At 39.2% G+C, this 19,734-nt stretch overlaps 1 pseudogene; it reads right to left on the reverse strand.

Annotated features, from left to right (window-relative positions):
- Positions 1-17,412: 17,412 nt before the first annotated feature.
- On the reverse strand, positions 17,413-19,325 carry LOC135227716 (olfactory receptor 8G50-like; annotated as a pseudogene).
- Between the last annotated feature and the right edge of the window lie 409 nt (positions 19,326-19,734).

Here is a 19,734-nt window from a genome sequence, read left to right on the forward strand (position 1 = left end):
ATCATTATACAGCAATGATGCCTTTATTTTGGCTACTTTTCTATATCTTGAGAGGCAATGGTAAGTCAGTTGCATTTGTAGCCATCTGCTATAATCTCTACATTTAGAACAACAACTACGAAGACCAGAAAAGCCTGTTGCTGTGGAGCTGATTCCTATTCATAGTGACCTTTTAGGACAGAGTAGAGCTGCCCCATAGGATTTCCAAGGCTGTAAATCCTTACAGAATCAGACTGCTACATCTTTCTTCCAGGGGCAGCTGGTGGGTTTCAGCCATCAACCTTTTGGCTAGCAGCTGAGCTCTTTAGACATTGTGCCACCAGGCCTCCTTAGCAATAAGTATAGTAGCAAAAATTAATTTTGATATAGCACAGAAAATGGAAAACACAGACTGGAGTTCTAGGGAATCACAATATCAGTCAGGATGCTACCCTCTTGGGGATAAGACATTCCTTCTTTAATTCACACATTCTATACTTTTTTTTTTTATACACGCCCCTTTGATTTTATTGTGAACGCCATTATGAGTTTTAAGGTATAAGTTCCCCTGCCTTTGTGTAATTAGTATTTACCAAAGAAATGACCCTGGAATGATTCTCCTATTAAAGAGAACAGATTAGCAATTACTTGATTCCTACTCGAGAACACTTACGGGAAAAAAAAATTTATGATTTGAATGTAATAACAGAATATGGCAAAGAGAAAATTCTAGTTTATTTCCTAAAGATGCAGTTTTGTTGGTAGCACTCTCCCCACCACCACCCAAGTTACATTCTTTATATCACCCAAACCCCCAAAACCAAACACACTGCCATCGTGCCACAACTGCATCCGTGGGTGTAGATTGTGGATCCAAGTAAAATGAAATCTTTGACAACGTCAATCTTTTCTTCCTTTATCATGATGTTGCTCTTGGTCCAGTTGTGAAGATTTTTGTTTTCTTTATGTTGAGGTATAATCCATACTGAAGGCTGTGGTATTTGATCTTCATCAGTAAGTGCTTCAAGTCCTCTTTACTTTCAGCAAGCAAGGTTGTGTCATCTGAACAGTGCAGGTTGTTAATGAGTCTTCCTCCAATCCTGATGTTCTGTTTGTCTTTATATAGTCCAGGTTCCCGGATAATTTCTCAGCATACAAATTGAATAGGTATGGTATAAGGATACAACCCTGACACACACATTTCCTGTCTTTAAACCACGTAGTATCCCCTTGTTCTGGCCGAACAACTGCCTCATGATCTATGTACAGGTTTGTCATAAGCACAACTGAGTGTTCTGGAATTCCCATTCTTTGCCATGCTATCCATAATTTGTTATGACCCACACAGTTGAATGCCTTTGCGTAGTCAATAAAACACAGGTAAACATTGTCCTGGTATTCTCTGCTTTCAGCCAGGATCCATCTGATATCAGCAATGATATCCCTGGTTCCATGTCCTCTCCTGAATCTGGCCTGAATTTCCGGCAGTTCTCTGTGGATATACTGCTGCGGTCTCTTTAGAACAATCTTCAGCAAAATTTTACTTGTGTGTGATATTAATGATATTACTTGATAATTTCTGCATTCGATTGGATCATTTTTCTTGGGAAGAGGCATAAGTATGGGTCTCTTCAAGTCAGTTGGCCAGGTAGCTCTCTTCCAAGTTTCTTAGCATAGAAGGCTGAGCACTTCCAGGGCTGCATCTATTTGTTGAAACATCTCGTTTGGTATTCTGTCAATTCCTGGAGCCTTGTTTTTTACCAATGCCTTCAGTGCAGCTTGGACTTCCTCCTTCAGTACCATTGGTCCTTGATCATATGCTACCTCTTGAAATGGTTGAACGTCAACAAGTTCTTTTTGATATAATGACTCTGTGTATTCATTCCATCTTCTTTTGATGCTTCCTGCGTTGTTTAATATTTCCCCACAGAATCCTTCACTGTTGTAACTTGAGGCTTGAATTTTTTCTGCAGTTCTTTCAGCTTGAGAAATGCCGAGCATGTTCTTCCCTTTTGGTTTTCTATCTCCAGCTCTTTGCACATGGCATTATAATACTTTACTTTGTCTTCTCAAGCCCTCCTTTTAAATTTTCTGTTCAACTCTTTTAGTTCATCATTTGTTCCTTTTGCTTTAGCTACTCAGTGTTTAGAAGTAAGTTTCAGAGTCTCTTCTGACATCTATTTTGGTCTTTTCTTTCTTTCCTGTCTTTTTAGTGGCCTCTTGCTTTCTTCATGTATGATGTCCTTGATGTCATTTCACAACTCATCTGGTCTTCAGGTATTAGTGTTCAACATGTCAAATCTCTTCTTGAGACGGCCTCTAAATTCAGGTAGGATATACTCAAGATTGAACTTCGGCTCTTGTGAACTTGTTCTAATTTTCTTCAGTTTCAATTTGAACTTGCATATGAGCAACTTATAGACTAAATGTAAGTGAACAAATATATTTCTATACCTGAATTGAAATGAATGAACAAAAAAGTGTTTGCCAAAATTTCATAACATATGGGACAGGGAGACGAAAAAGATAATGTGTGTGTAAATATTAGAGTGAGGGTGTTAGGGATTGAATTTATCTCCAGAAAATGTGTGTTGTGAATCCTAAACTCCATGTCCCCAGTGGGGAGTGGATTGTCTTTTTTATGTTAATGAGGCAGAATTACTACAGATGTATCTTGAGTCAATCTCTTTTGAGATGTAAAAGAGATTAAACAAGCAAAAGTAGCAGAGATGGGGGAAGAGGGATCCCAAGCCACATGAAGATGGCAAAAGCTCTGAAAAGGCAAGGACCTTCCTCCAGAGCCGTCAGAGAGAGAAAGGCTTTCTGTAGAGCTAGCACCCTGAGTTCAGATTTCTAGCCTCCTAAATTGAGAAAATAAATTTCTGTTTGTTAAAGCCATCCACTTGTGATATTTCTGTTATAGTAGCACTAGATAATTAAGACGGAGGACAAGTGGAGATATATAAGTAGTTATGCTCATCATGAAGTGCGTTGGTACAGGGGCTAAGGCAAAGAACTCTAAGATTCTAAGAATCAGAGATTAGGATCTAAACACAATCCTCCTTCTTCCTGAAGAGTTCAGTGCTATAAATTTTTCTCTTCCATTTTTCTGGAGGGTAATATGATTCTGATGATCCTGATGGATAGTTCTGAATACTAACCTTGTAATTTTTTTTTTTCTAGTACTCTTTGATGATGAATGAGGCATAATCTAAAAGTCTCGTTTGGCAATTATTATGAACCACTGGCCTTGATTTCTTATGATGCTGGTGCCCAAGGCCATCAAGCATTTTGCATTGGTTGGTTGATATGACAGAAACAATTTATACTCTCAGCATAGATGGTAAGGGTCTGATTAGAAATAAACAACCACCATGGCCTCCCACTAGATTCATATCTCACAGGTTTCAACTCTTAGGAAAAAAAAGTATTTAGAATTTCCTTTTTTCCCCATTGGTTCTCAAGTATTTAACATTATCCCATAAGTGTAATTTATTGCTTACATTTCATTATGGATTTCAAACAAAAATGTGACAGATATTGTTAGACCTCCAGTGGGCTTCTGCTAAGTTATTCAAATTTTTAAAATTCAAATTTTCAGAAAATGTTGAAGATATAAGGGAAATATATTTTCTAAAGCCATTTCCTACAGGGAAAATAAAACAACCTAAGATATAAGAATTAAAAGGTTTTCTTTTCTGTTTTTCCTCAATGATATGTTCTAACAGTACTTAGATATTATGTATTCATAAAGCAGCAACACTTGGAATATTTTAATTTGGAGGCTGAATGAAAGCATCTTTCAGATATTACCTTGAGTTCCTAACAAGCCTACCATGGAGTGATAATACCTTTTTTCTTTTAAAAGTAAAAGAGAATTGCTTTAAAAAACTGGAAGCATATGCATTACACTGATTATTTTATTTCTCTATAAAGACCGATTTGCATCATTAGGTATAAAGTTTGTATTGTGAAATACTTACTCAAAATATTTATTAAATGTTATATAATTTTCTTATAATAATTACAATTAATAAATACAATAATTTCAATAATTCGATTAGTTGAGTTTACCTCATATGTTTTAATTACTGATTGATGGAGGGCTTTAATCTGTTTATTTTTAAATCATTTTTGCAAACTGGAGTGTGAAGTGCAAAAATTTACTAAAAGAATGATTCATAAACTCTGTGGAAAATTTGCATATAAATAATTACATAAGGAACCTTGGTGGCACAATGGGTAATGTGGTTGATTGCTAACCAAAAGGTCAGCAGTTCCTACCCACCAGCCTCTCCATGTGAGAAAAGACATGACGATCTGCTTCTGTAAAGTTACAGCCTTGGAAACCCTATGAGGCAGTTCTACTCTATCTTATAGGGTCGATAAGAGTTGGAATCTTCTTGATGGCACACATAACAACAAAAATTATATAACTATAAACCAAGAAATATGAGACAACGCAAAACACAATTTTCTATTTTCAAGAATTTGGCAATCTTGATGGAGATATCTACAATCATTCATTAACAGCAAACAAAGTCAAAAAGACATTTTTATTATAGAAAGTGTGATGAACTAGAAATGTGCCTAATGATAACCCAGGGTGTTCAAATATGCATTGAGAAATAGACATTTGAGTTTTTCAAGGGGTATAAAATTTGGAAAGGCACGATGGAATCAAGAGGCCATTTCAGGGTAGGGAAGCAGCATGAATGAAGGCAAGGCCATGGACATGAGCCCAGTTTTGTTGTGACATTCTATTAACTTCCCTACCCAGCAAAGTTTATACCTTTCTACCATATCATGATAGTTATTAAAATATTAATACATTTTGTTTATGCATTATACATCTTATTTGAACCACATTTAACACTATTATTCTTCTTAGATACAATACCTGACTCAAATGTCATACTCTTTAGATATCACCATAGAGTTGTCTTCACTAAATACAAATTTTGTAAGATGTGGCTGAAACTGCTAATTATTCTTTATATTCACTCTCCTTTCTTCCTCAAAAATATGTGTCCTGAATCTTAGTCTGGCACATGGTCATATAGAATAAGCACTGCATTTCTCAGCATCCCTGGTATTCGGGTTTGATAAAGTGACTAAGTCTAGCCAAAGGGATATTAGTGGATATTAGTGTCACTTCTAGGTAGTGTTCTTCAAGTGAGGGGGTGTTCTTTTCTCCTTCACAGCTTTCTTTCTGCTGACTGGGTGGTGGAAATGAATGATGAATCTGGAGCTATTCTCTAGGACGATAAGGTAAAATCCACTATGTTAGAGCCAGCAGAGGAACAAGTTAAAAGCAGCTTAGGTCCCTGATCAGTGAGCCAACATACCAGCTCTGAATTGTCTTCTAGTTTAAGGCACTCTGATGTGTGTGTGTGTGTGTGTGTGTGTGTGCATGCACATGCCCAGGTGCATGTGCGTGCATGCACATGCCCAGGTGCATGTGCATATCTCATAGCCATACCTAATCCTAACTAATACAGAAGGTAAATGTCAGACCAAAAAGTGCCAGGCAGCCTTTCTAGCTGCCATCTTGGAGGCTGAAGGCCATTTCCTAAGAAAGCAAAGAAGGAGAGGGAGATAAGGCCACAAGAGCTAAGAAGGTCCCACACCCCTTTGGAAAGAGACCACTGCAGCTGGTACAGTAAAAAACTTACAGGTTACTTGGACTATCATTATGGCATTCTTTATGTCAAGCTCTCAGTTGCTCATTTTGGAAAGAAGAAAACATGCTGCAAGCTATTAGGCTCACATATCACCCCCCTTTTGAAGCTGAGGGGCCATATACATCTATGCCAAGTTTTAACTTAGTGCCTTAGATCAGAATATTGCAACTCTTTCTTTATGAGTTTAAAAATGGTGAAATTTCTCAAAGCCTCTAGGGCACTACAAACCCTGATGAGATAGGATTTGAGGGCACAGTTGGCACACAACCCCCCAACCAGACAGAAATTAGTAATGTTTAACACTTCTCTAGCAAGGTAGATCCAAAAAATTTCATCCCTCAACAGGGGATCAGAGGGAGTGTCTATTTTAGGAATGGGAATTCCCCAGGCACAACTCTCTGTAGTACCTAATAATATACCCATCTAAGCTAGTATCAAAAACATTTTTGCTTTTTTTTTTATTTAAATAAACTTTATTGAGGTAAGACAAATATGATAAAATGTCCTCATTTTCAGTGTGCAGTTTAATGAGTTTTTTAAAATAATTTTTATTGTGCTTTAAGTGGAAGTTTACAAATCAAGTCAGTCTGTCACATATAAGCTTATATACACCTTACCACATACTCCCATTTACTCTCCCTCTAATGAGTCAGCCCACTCCCATCGTCCAGTCTCTCCTTTCTTGACCGTTTTGCCAGTTTCTAACCCTCTCTACCCTCCCATCTCCCCTCCAGACAGGAGATGCCAACACAGTCTCAAATGTCCACCTGATACAAGTAGCTCACTCTTCATCAGCATCTCTCTCCAGCCCATTGTCCAGTCCCTTCCATGTCCGATGAGTTGTCTTCCGGAATGGTTCCTGTCCTGGGCCAACAGAAGGTTTGGGGACCATGACTGCTGGGATTCTTCTAGTCTCAGTCAGACCATTAAGTCTGGTCTTTTTATGAGAATTTGGGGTCTGCATGCCACTGTTCTCCTGCTCCCTCAGAGGTTCTCTGTTGTGCTCCCTGTCAGGGCAGTCATCGGTTGTGGCTGGTCACCATCTAGTTCTTCTGATCTGAGGATGATGTAAGTCTCTAGTTCATGTGGCCCTTTCTGTCTCGGGCTCATAGTCATCGTGTGACCTTGGTGTTCTTCATTCTCCTTTAATCCAGGTGGGTTGAGACCAATTGATGCATCTTAGATGGCCGCTTGTTAGCATTTAAGACCCCAGACGCCACACTTCAAAGTTGGATGCGGAATGTTTTCATAATAGAGTTTATTATGCCAGTTGACCAAGAAGTCCCTTTAAGCCATAGTCCCCAAACCCGTGCCCTTGCTCGGCTGACCTTCGAAGCATTCAATTTATCCTGGAAACTTCTTTGCTTTTGGTCCAGTCCAGTTGAGCTGACCTTCCCTGTATTAAGTATTGTCCTTCCCTTCACCTACAATAGTTCTTATCTACTAACTAATCAGTAAATAACCCTCTCCCACCCTCCCTCACTCCCCCCCTCATAACCACAAAAGTATGTGTTCTTCTCAGTTTATACTATTTCTCAGGAACTTATAATAGTGGTCTTATACAGTATGTGTCCTTTTGCATCTGATTACTTTCACTCAGCATACTACCTTCCAGGTTCCTCCATGTTATGAACAGTTTCACAGATTCGTCACTGTTCTTTATCGATGCGTAATGGTTAAATAAATTATGGTACATTGTGTGAATGTACCATAATTTATTTAACCATTCATCTATTGATGGACACCTTGGTTGCTTCCAGCTTTTTGCTATTCTAAACAGTGCTGCAGTAAACATGGGTGTGCATATATCTGTTCGTGTAAAGGCTCTTATTTCTCTAGGGTATGTTCCGAGGAGTGGGATTTCTGGGTTGTATGGTAGTCCTATTTCTAACTTTTTAAGAAAACACCAGATAAATTTCCAAAATGGTTCTACCATTTTACATTCCCACCAGCAGTGTATAAGAGTTCCAATCTCTCTGCAGCCCCTCCAACATTTATTATTTTGTGTTTTTTGGATTAATGCCAGCCTTGGAGTGAGATGGAATCTCATCGTAGTTTTAATTTGCATTTCTCTAATGGCTAATGATTGAGAGCATTTTCTCATGTGTCTGTTAGCCGCCTGAATATCTTCTTTAGTGAAGTGCCTGTTCATATCCTTTGCCCACTTTTTGATTGGGTTGTTTGTCTTTTTGTGGTTGAGTTTTAACAGAATCATATAGATTTTAGAGATCAGGCGCTGGTCAGAGATGTCATAGCTGAAATTTTTTTCCCATTCTGTAGGTGGTGTTTTTACTCTTTTGGTGAAGTCTTTAGATGAGCATAGGTGTTTGATTTTTAGGAGCTCCCAGTTATCTGGTTTCTCTTCATCACTTTTAGTCATGTTTTGTATTCTGTTTATGCCTTGTATTAAGGCTCCTAACTTTGTCCCTATTTTTTCTTCCATGATCTTTATCGTTTTAGTCTTTATGTTTAGGTCTTTGATCCACTTGGAGTTAGTTTTTGTGCATGGTGTGAGGTATGGATCCTGTTTCACTTTTTTGCAAATGGATATCCAGTTATGCCAGCACCATTTGTTAAAAAGACTTTCTTTTCCCCAATTAACTGACACTGGGCCTTTGTCAAATATCAGCTGCTCATATGCAGATGGATTTAGATCTGGGTTCTCAATTCTGTTCCATTGGTCTATGTGCCTTTTTTGTACCAGTACCGGGCTGTTTTGACTACTGTGGCTGTATAATAGTTCTAAAATCAGGTAGAGTGAGGCCTCCCACTTTCTTCTTCTTTTTCAATAATGCTTTACTTATCTGGGGCTTCTTTCCCTTCCATATGAAGTTGGTGATTTGTTTCTCCATCACATTAAAATATGTCATTGGAATTTGGGTCGGAAGTGCATTGTATGTAGAGATGGCTTTTTGTAGAACAGACATTTTTACTATGTTAAGTCTTCCTATCCATGAGCAAGGTATGTTTTTCCACTTATGTAGGTCCCTTTTAGTTTCTTGCACTAGTACTTCGTAGTTTTCTTTGTATAGGTCTTTTACATCCTTGGTAAGATTTATTCCTAAATATTTTATCTTCTTGGGGGCTACTGTGAATGGTATTGATTTGGTGATTTCCTCTTCGATGTTCTTTTTGTTGATGTAGAGGAATCCAAGTGATTTTTGTATGTTTATCTTATAACCTGAGACTCTGTGGAACTCTTCTGTTAGTTTCAGTAGTTTTCTGGAGGATTCTTTGGGGTTTTCTGTGCATAAGATCATGTCATCTGCAAATAGAGATAATTTTACTTCTTTCTTGCCAGTCCGGATGCCCTTTATTTCTTTGTCTAGCCTAATTGCTCTTGCTAGGACCTCTAGCAAAATGTTGCATAAGAGAGGTGATAAAGGGCATCCTTGTCTGGTTCCCCTTCTTTAGGGAAACGCTTTAAGACTCTCTCCATTTAGAATGATGTTGGCTGTTGGCTTTGTATAGATGCCCTTTATTATGTTGAGGAATTTTTCTTCAATTCCTATTTTGCTAAGAGTTTTTATCATGAATGGGTGTTGGACTTTGTCAAATGCCTTCTCTGCATCAATTGATAAGATCATGTGGTTTTTGTCTTTTGTTTTATTTATATGGTGGATTACATTAATGGTTTTTCTAATATTAAACCAGCCTTGCATACCTGGTAAAAATCCCACTTGGTCATGGTGGATTATTTTTTTGATATGTTGTTGAATTCTATTGGCTGGAATTTTGTTGAGGATTTTTGCATCTATGTTCATGAGGGATATAGGTCTGTAGTTTTCTTTTTTTGTGGTGTCTTTGCCTGGTTTTGGTATCAAGGATATGGTGGCTTCATAGATGAGTTAGGTAGTATTCCATCATTTTCTATGCTTTGAAATACCTTTAGTAGTATTGGTGTTAACTCTTCTCTGAAAGTTTGGTAGAAGTCTGCAGTGAAGCCATCCAGGCCAGGGCTTTTTTTTGTTGGGAGTTTTTTGATTACCGTTTCAATCTCTTTTTTTGTTATGGGTCTATTTAGTTGTTCTACATCTTTTTGTGTTAGTTTAGGTAGGTAGTGTTTTTCTAGGAATTCATCCATTTCTTCTAGGTTTGCAAATTTGTTAGAGTACAATTTTTCATAATAATCTGATATGATTCTTTTAATTTCAGTTGGGTCTGTTGTGATATGGACAATCTCGTCTCTTATTTGGGTTATTTGTTTCCTTTCCTGTATTTCTTTACTCAGTCTGGCCAATGGTTTATCAATTTTGTTAATTTCTTCAAAGAACCAGCTTTTGGCTTTGTTAATTCTTTCAATTGTTTTTCTGTTCTCTAATTAATTTAGTTCAGCTCTGATTTTTATTATTTGTTTTCTTCTGGTGTATGATGGATTCTTTTGTTGCTCACTTTCTATTTGTTCAAGTTTTAGGGACAGTTCTCTGATTTTGGCTCTTTCTTCTTTTTGTATGTGTGCATTTATCGATATAAATTGACCTCTGAGCACTGCTTTTGCTATGTCCCAGAAGTTTTGATGGGAAGTGTTTTCATTCTGGTTGCATTCTATGAATTTCTTTATTCCCTCCTTAATGTCTTCTATAACCCAGTCTTTTTTCAGCAGGGTATTGTTCAGTTTCCAAGTATTTGATTTCTTTTCCCTGATTTTTCTGTTGTTGATTTCCACTTCTATGGCCTTATGGTCTGAGAAGATGCTTTGTAATATTTCGATGTTTTGGATTCTGCAAAGGTTTGTTTTATGACCTAATATGTGATCTGTTCTAGAGAATATTCCATGTGCATTAGAAGAAAAATGTATATTTTGCAGCTGTTGGGTGGAGTGTTCTGTATAGGTGTATGAAGTCAAGTGGGTTGATTGTAGCAATTAGGTCATCCGTGTCTCTATTGAGCTTCTTACTGGAAGTCCTGTCCTTCTCCGAAAGTGGTGTGTTGAAGTCTCCTACTATAATTGTGGAGGTGTCTATCTCACTTTTCAGTTCTGTTAGAGTTTGTTTTATGTATCTTGCAGCCCTGTCATTGGGTGCATAAATGTTTAATGTGATTATATCTTCCTGGTCAATTGTCCCTTTAATCATTATGTAGTGTCCTTCTTTATCCTTTGTGGTGGATTTAAGTTTGAAGTCTATTTTGTCAGAAATTAATATTGCTACTCCTGCTCTTTTTTGATTGTTGTTTGCTTGATATACTTTTTTCCATCCTTTGAGTTTTAGTTTGTTCGTGTCTCTAAGTCTAAGGTGTGTCTCTTGTAGGCAGCATATAGACGGATCGTGTTTCTTTATCCAGTCTGAGACTCTCTGTCTCTTTATTGGTGCATTTAGTCCATTTACATTCAGTGTAATTATACATAAGAATGTGTTTAGTGCTGTCATTTTGATGCCTTTTTGTGTGTGTTGTGGATAATTTCATTTTTCCACTTTCTTTTTTGTGCTGAGACATTTTTCTTTGTAAATTGTGTGTTCCTCATTTTCATAGTAGTCGAATTTATGTTTGCTGAGTTGTTATGTTTTTCTTGGTTTCTATTTTGAGTTATGGAATTTGTTAGACCTCTTTGTGTTTACTTAAATATTTGCCCCGATTTTTCTAAGTAAATACCTAACTTGTATCATCCTATATCGCCTTGTTTTCCTCTTCATATGGCAGATCTATGTCTCATGTATTTAGTCCCTTTTTTTGATTATTGTGATCTTTTACATATTGACTTCAATGATTCCCTGTTTTGAGCATTTTTTCCTTTTTAAAATTAATCTTAATTTACTTTTGTGATTTCCTTATTCGAGTTGATATCAGGGTGTTTTGTTCTGTGTCTTTGTGTTGTGCTGGTATCTGATGTTATTTATTTTTGGACCAAAAAATGTCCTTTAGTATTTCTTGTAGCTTTGGTTTGGTTTTTGCAAATTCTCTAAGCTTGTGTTTATCTGTAAATGTTTTAATTTTGCCTCCTTATTTCAGAGAGAGTTTTGCTGGATAAATGATCCTTAGCTGGCAGTTTTTCTAATGTTAATGAAGCCACCTGGGAAGGGGAGGGGAGGGATCAGATTGATAGGAGAGAGTACACCCAGGAATACAGACAGTTACTTATCTTGCTTGGGATGACTGTTTTACCTGAGAATCCTGAGGGGCATGTCGACTGTGTGCACTGGCTGGGCAGAGATTGCCCCCAAGGGTCAGGCCCGCGTCCTGTGCTTGTGCTGTCTCAGAAGCTATGGTTAGTTCCTCCGCTCCCAGGCCAAAGCCCAGCGCCAAGGTTCTCTGGCTGGGATGCCGCACTCCCAGCTCCAAAATCAGTCGCTGCCTCCCGGTAACTTCTTCTACTCTCAGCCGTGTCACAGTTGTGTCTGCGTGCACTGGCCGGGCTTCCTGCGAGGTCACTTCAGGGGGCTAGGGCTGTGCCCCGTGTTTGCGCCATCTCAGGATGCCGTGCTCAGCTCCCCTGCTCCCAGTCCAAAGTCCAGCGCCAAGGTTTTCCGACTGGGACGCTGGCTCCAGGCTCCGAAAAGAGTTGCTGCTTCCCCATGGTTGTTCGTTGTCTCGTTAGCTCCATCAGTGTGCAGCATGCTTGTGCTGGCTGAGTCTCTACAGAGGTTACCCCAGGGGGCTAGGGGTTAGGGCTGTGTCCCGTGCCTGCCCCATCTCAGCAAGCTGCAGTCAGCCCCACCACTTGGCACCAGGGAACCGCAGGGGCTCAAGGCTGTGGGGTCGGTCGTGGGTTCCAGAAGCGGTTGCTGGTTCAGGGTGCAGCTTTTCGCTCACCTGTCACTCAGGTCAACTCTTCAGATCTGTGTTTGATGGTCAGCGTTCATAGATTGTCATGTATCTGATCGATTCACTTGTTTTTCCGAGTCTTTGTTGCTAGAGGGATCCTAGGTAGCATTTGCCTAGTCAGCCATCTTGGCCCCCTCAACATTTTTACTTTTTAACCCTAGAAAATCTTAACTTTAAGCTGTGGATGGGTTGGGCTTTCCAATCCTTCTTGTCACTATTGGCTGGACAGGGCTTGACTTAGGAATGACGGGTCTTCGGTTCACTTCTGCAAACTTCATGGTTGTATGAGTGCTGAGCAGTATGGTGAAGGAGCCAGTCCACTTGAGCTGTAAAGGGAGTTCCTTCTACATGTGGAAAAGCACCTGATCCCTAGGTTGGAAAAAGTGTGCAGCTATCTCAGGAGGGAAATTCTGCCAGATCCACACTGCCCGATGTAACTGGGAAAGAATTTTGGTTAGAGAAAGCAAGTATTGAGACATCATTACATTAGGAGTTTAAGTGGAGGATTGTGGGGAGAGTTGGTTGAGACAATTTGGTCTCCCATAAAGTATCTCAAAGTGCAATACAGACTTGGAGGCAAGCCAGTGACAGAACATCTGTTCAGGGCAGCCTGGACTCTTGACACAGTTTATTAAGATGACATTTTATGGTCTGATTCATTCATTCAACCTTTCCACAAAATTGAGGTCTCCATGCTGTGTGAAGTTTCCACTTTATTCCAAAAGCAGTCGAAACCTGTCGTACCACTCTCTAGCTGTCTCAGTCCAGCAAAGGAAAAGCTTTTACCCATCCTGAAAAAGAATCTACACACACCAGTAAATATTTCATCAGATGTTTAGTTTTGAACACTTCACAAAAGTCAGTTTGCCATATTTCACCTGGAAAGGGCCTCATTCCTTGAGTGCTGGAAATCTTGAGCCCATGAGTCTTTGGATTATTAACTGCACAAAGTAAGCAAATGTCAACCGCATGATAATAAGCTTTTTTCTCAAGACATGTTTTGATATCTAATCAAACATGGTTCTCTCCCAAAATGTGAATCCTGATGTAAATAAAAAATTAAGTTAAAAACTTGATTGTTGGGGATGAAAATCTTACCATCAGGGATGTGTTTCCAGCTCTGACTCTGGGTGGCACCATAGCCTTGAGTTCTCTGTAGATCTTCCTGAGTATATTGGGGATATTTCCTTGTAGTATTGTGGTATTTCTTTTTTGGTGAGCTCAGCAGTGGACTACTGCCACCTTTTGAGGTTTTAGGACAGTGTCCAAAAGTTGCAACAGTTCAGTTCCATACTTAATTTTTTTTTTCCTCCTGCATTCAGGAGAATTTTTCTTTCCATAAGGTTCCATGTGCATGCAGAGCTTTAAAAACAGAATTCAAATCTGTGTATATTGTAATTCTCTTACCTTCTGCCAATTCCAAGGCTCTTATACGGTAACAAATTCGGCTTTCTGGGCCGAGTTGTCCCGTGTGAGGGTTTGCTGGTGTTACTGTCAGAGACAAGCTTTTCTCATCAAGACGTTTCAGCATGCACTTTACTTGGGAAATCCCACCCCGATAAGGGGAAACTGGGCCTTCGGGCATGTATAGAAACTGGTGGGACATTTTGGTTTTCCCTATTTCACATTGCCTGGCTACAAAAATGGTCTAGTTACCTCTTTTCCAGTAATCCCGACAACCTCAGTACTGCTGGTCAAGGAAGTCCTTTAGGCTACTGGGTGAGTTCCGAGAAGGCTGCTCCAGGATCATAACTTTTAGCAGAGGGTCAGTAGGAGGGAAGTGAAAAGCTGTCTCCCCCTGTCTCTGTCATTCAGAGTCCTCCTCCTGCTCTTTCATAACTCCTTGAAAAAGCTTGTCCCCCCTTTAAATCTTGTCTGGCCCTTTTCCCTTCTTTCTTTTGGGACACTCATTTTTCTAGTGCCCTTCCTCCTTGCAAAATGCACGTTTTTGGGGGGAGTTCATCCTTACCTTGGTCTCATTGTTTTCCTCTAGTTGATCCTAGGCAATGGCCAGTAGATTGGCCTGTTTCTTCATGTCCTGGTCTCTTTCTTTTTCTTAGCCTCCTTTCTAGCCTACCCCCTCCCAATTCAGTAGTATACATATTCATTTATTCATTCCACTTGCATACAATGCTCTTCATTATAGAGTCTTGTACACTTGAAGGTGATTTATTAACAGAGGCGAAAGAAGGAAATGCTTAGTTTCATGAACTACCATAAATTCCCCATCTCAAGGTCCTTGTTTCCAAAGCAGCACTTGGGAAACAAAGACCAGTTCAGGCAGAGTTTATTTTCTTCTTGACCACCTTTATCCCCAGCACTCAAAGTAGTCTAAAATACACAGGTGCTCAGCCTGCCTTTCTAACTCTTCCTCTGAAGTGAAAATATCATTCCTTCATGGTTGTTTACATGTTTTTATATCTATGAAGGGCTTCCCCTTTCTTAAAACTCTGAAAATCTCCCTTCTATTTAATAGACTGTTCCTGACTTTACATTTTTCAGTAATTTTTTTTAATAATATCTATCTTCCAGGGTTTCTTCTTTCTCCATCCATATTTATCCTTCATCTTCATACTTTTTCTACTTTCTCTTAGATCTCTGCTGTCATGCTTCAGAATGGATTATGGACCCCCATTATCTGAGGTGGCCCTTCTGCAGCTGGGACTGACACCTTCCAGAGTGGGTAAAGCCCTCCTGGGGGAACTGGGGTGAATTGTACCCAACACCTGGTATGGGGAGTGGAGACCATATATATCTCACCTCCTCCACCCCTTTTTGATGCCTTCCAATTCTCATCCTCTGATACCACAAGAGAGGGGTCACTTATAGGTGCTGATGGGGGCTTTTTGAGGTGGGGGAATAAGAAGAACATTCAATGGCTCTTCATCCCTTTCTCCATCTTCAGTTTTGATCTGCAGAGGAAGGGCTAAAACAAAAGTTTTATCCTTCTTCTCATTCTGTAATGTCATAAAACATTCTACAGGCAGGTTTTTTTTTTTTTTAATCTCACTTGTTATTTCAAAAACAAAACAGATCATTCACTGGCCTTCTGACCCCATCTGGAAGCTGGTATTGAGGCCACACTTGATTACACAAAATTTTAAGATGTCTCTTCATTAGGGAATCCCCTCTGAAATAATTCCAGTTCCTAGTGGACTCTCAGCCAGAACCTTACTCTCTGGGTACCCACTTCTAACTATGAACCTCACTAGTCTCTCCTCCATCTACATGGGACCCAGATACCCATTCTTGGATGGAGTCTATGAGAATCGACACCCCTATGGCATTTACAGAGGGTTTGCCACAGGATGCTTAGTTACCTACTTTGGCAGGGAAACTTTCTCCCTCTGTCTGGAGCTCACTGCCATGGGGTCCCCCCACCCCACCCATCACTGGACCTCTGGGCCACCACATGTGGAGAGACTTCAAAAACTCAACGGGGGGTGAACCTTCTCTCTTCCTCGGTCCTTCCCAGGGCTCAGTCTTTAGGGAGACAGAACTAGCACCAGAGTAATTCGACCAACATATTGGGCACCAAAATTTGTTACCCTATGCTACTCCATTCCCTGAAGCCGTTGAACCAATGAAACGTACTCCAGTCAGAAAGAGAGTGAAAGTTTATTAGGAGGTGACACTAACAGGTAGCCTGACAGCAAGGCAGGCTGTCTTTACGGAGTCCCGAAAAGCAATTTTTTACATTGGAGCTTACATATCATTTTTGCAAGCATTACCTAGCCCACAGATGGTCTAATGAGTACACACCACAAAACAATTATAAGAAACTCTTTATTAAGCTAAAGATATGCATACTGGACATCTGGACTCTAATTGTATGTTTGTAACAAGCAAAAAAAAAAGTTATATAAAAATATCTTGGCTAGCGGAACTGGCCTGCTAAGTTTACCCTTACCGAGATAAGAAGCAAGAAAGAAAGTTGTAGACCAAAAGTGCCAGGCAGCCTTCCTAGCTGTCATCTTGCAGGCTGAAGGCCATCTCCTAAAAGAATAAGAAGAGGAGGAAGGCCAAGACCACAAGAGCTGAGAAGCCCCCATACACTTTTGGAGAAAAGCCAGTGCAGCTGGTACAGTTAAAAAAGTTACAGGTTACTTAGCATATCATTACGGCATTAGTTATGTCAAGCTCTCAATTGCCCTTTTTGGAAAGGAAAAAACATGCTGCAAGTTATTAGGGTCACAGAAATGATCCATATGGTTTAATGCACAGTCAGAGAATGTCGCTTCTACATCTGCGATTCTATAACATGTGTGAAAAGAAAAACCTTTTAGAATTAGGGGAAAATGAATATAGGATTCTTTGGGAAATGGAGGTGGTAGCAAGATACTAAAACTGTGAAGAAGAGTGTTGCAAAAGAAATAATTAAAAATACACATAATATATTCAGCCCTGTTTAGTCTATCAATCTCTTCTACCATAGAGTTATCATTTTGTGTATGGTAATTATGTCTCACTAGCCATCACATTCCCCTATATTCCTTAATACGATTCTCTGCAATTAGGAAGTAATAGGGATTGAATTTTGTACATTTCAAATGATTTAAAATTATTTATTTTAGAGATCATATTTTTTCCAGTTTATTTGTACACTTTTTAATAAACAAAGGCCAATACACAAATTATTACGAGGATCAAAGGATACAGACCAAACAGATCATTTTATGAGTAATGATAGGTAAATCTTATGTAACAAATTGCCAAATTCCACATATAGAAATTCTAATCCCCAAATGAAGGCCTTTGAGGATTTTTCAAAAAATGATTAGAGGTAATGTGGGTTACTGTGGGTGACCTATGGAAAATCCTAAACTTGACACTGCCACTCATGTCACTGCCCTCCAAGTGATACTTGGAATCCAGTCTTATCCTTGGGGTCTTTCTTCCAAATAATCAAGTGTTGGCAATAATCTCACTATTTTTGTATATATATTACTGACTTTGGATTCCTTCCTTACAGAATCTTCTCCAGAAACTATAAATCTTTGTTAAAGCAAAATAATCTCTTCTCAATGATTTTATTTAAGACAACTTTGACATCCTTATTCTTCAGGCTGTAGATTGGGGGTTCAGCATTGGCACAATAATGGTGTAAAACACAGAAGACACTTTGCCTTGGTCCATAGAGCTGACATTTGATGACTGCAGATACATGAATGCTAGAGAACCATAGAAGATGGAAACAGCCGAGATGTGAGAGCAGCATATGCTGAAGGCTTTGGACCTGCCAGCAGTGGAGTGGATTTGCAGGATGCTGGCAATGATGGAGATATACAAGCCAAGGATGGCCAAGGCTGGTCCAAGAATATTGAGCCCACTGAAGCAAAAAAGTACCAGTTCATTGGTATATGTACTGGAGCAGGAGAGCTCCAGTAGTGGAAAAAGATCACAGATGTAATGGTTGATAATTTTAGCCTTGCAGAAAATCACTCTTAGCGTGCAACCTGTGTGAACTGTGGCACCAATCAAGCCCATCATATACACCTCAACTACCAACCAAGAGCAGACTTGGTAAGACATGGTGACATTGTAAAGCAAAATATTACAGATGGCAACATAGTGATCAATGCCATCACAGCCAACATATGACACTCTGCAATATCAAAAACAAAGGAATAGAGCTGAGTCATGCATTCACGATAGGAGATGATGTTTTTCTCTGTCACAAAGTTCACCAGCATTTTAGGAGTATGACAGTGGAATAGCAGAGATCAATGAAGGACAAACTGCTAAGGAAATAGTACATGGGGATGTGCAGGTGAGAACTAAGCCCAATCAGTGTGATCATGCCTAGGTCCCCCATCACTGTGACCACATAGGTTCCTGAGAAAAAAAGAAAGAGGGGAAGCTAGAGCTCTGGTTTGTCTGTAGCCCAGAGAGGATGAACTCAGTCACTGTGGAGTGATTTCCTCCTGCCATTTTCCTGTGGGAATTTTATGGAGGAAGAGAAGAAGAAATTTGAGGTACGTGTTTATTTATGCATTGTGAAACAGATCTAATTCTTATCATTCAGATATCTCTAACTCTCCCTCCCTGTCTCTGTTCTATGTTGGAAGTTACAGACTCTGGGATCCTTGTATTATGGGTCATGAAAATCAACAACAGGTGGAATTATATCTTTTTTCTTTCTGTGCTATAAGAGTGTTTCTTAGTACTGATCAGTCTCTGAACATCCAAAGAACAGTTCTGAAAACTTAGAATAATGAGTGTTCTGAGCCCTGGTTGTGCAATGGCTAAGCACTCTGGTGTTAACTGGAATGTTAGAAGTTCAACCCCGCCAAGTGACTCTGCAGAACAAAGATCTGGCAATATGTTTCTGTAACGATTACAGCCTAGAAAACCCTATGTGGTAGTTCTGATCTGTCACATGAGATCAATAAGAGTTGAACATTTACTCAATGACACCTAACAGCATCGAAAAGGAAGCACTTTCCATGCCTTATTTGCAATTCTCACCTCTTCTGCAAAACATATACTACCAGTAACTAAGTACTGGTTGCCATTGAGTTGATTCTGACTCATGGCAATCTCATGTGTGTCAAAGTGGAGGTATGCTCCACAAGATTTTCAGTGTTCATTTTTTGGAATTGTATCACCAGGACATTCTTCTTTGGCACCTTAAACATTTGCACTAAACAGGGATTACACAACAATTACTAGTATACTTATTTTACATATTAGATTGCTAAGGCTCACAGTGGTTTAATTTTTTCCCATAGTTAGGCATATTATACCAAGTTATAGTGGTTTAATTTTTTTTCCCCACAGTTAAGCATATTTTAACAAGTCATCAGTATATGACAGAAGGCCTGTCTATCCCTATATGGTTTCTTCTCCATTTCACCTTCCATTTCTTTTAGCTACTCATGTCTGCTCTCCTGTCTTATCTCTGTCATATCAGAGAAACCATTCACCGCAATTAACATGAGGCAAGAATTAACAGAAAGTGCAAAAATAATGTATTGACCACTGATGTAGGCTGATTTCCCATTAGACAGTACATTGGATACTGGAACCAATACAAAAATACAGAAATAGTGGCTCTGGAAAGTAACTCAATAGGCAACATTAAGTATATCACTCAAATTGAGCTCTACATCCAAGAAAGAAGTGTGTTTTCCAATGAAGAGAATCCAGAAGTTCCTATGAAGAAAGGTAAAACTCATTCATTCCCAAAGCACCATGTGCTACATATTCTTGTATAACCTGAAGTGGTCCATGACTCTTGGAGCTTTTGTTCTGGAGAACCATAGCTACAGAATGGAAATTTTGCATGGTGTTTAGACAACATCGTCTT

Source organism: Loxodonta africana, chromosome 15 (assembly GCF_030014295.1).
Source record: "Loxodonta africana isolate mLoxAfr1 chromosome 15, mLoxAfr1.hap2, whole genome shotgun sequence".
Taxonomy (NCBI): Eukaryota; Metazoa; Chordata; class Mammalia; order Proboscidea; family Elephantidae; genus Loxodonta; species Loxodonta africana.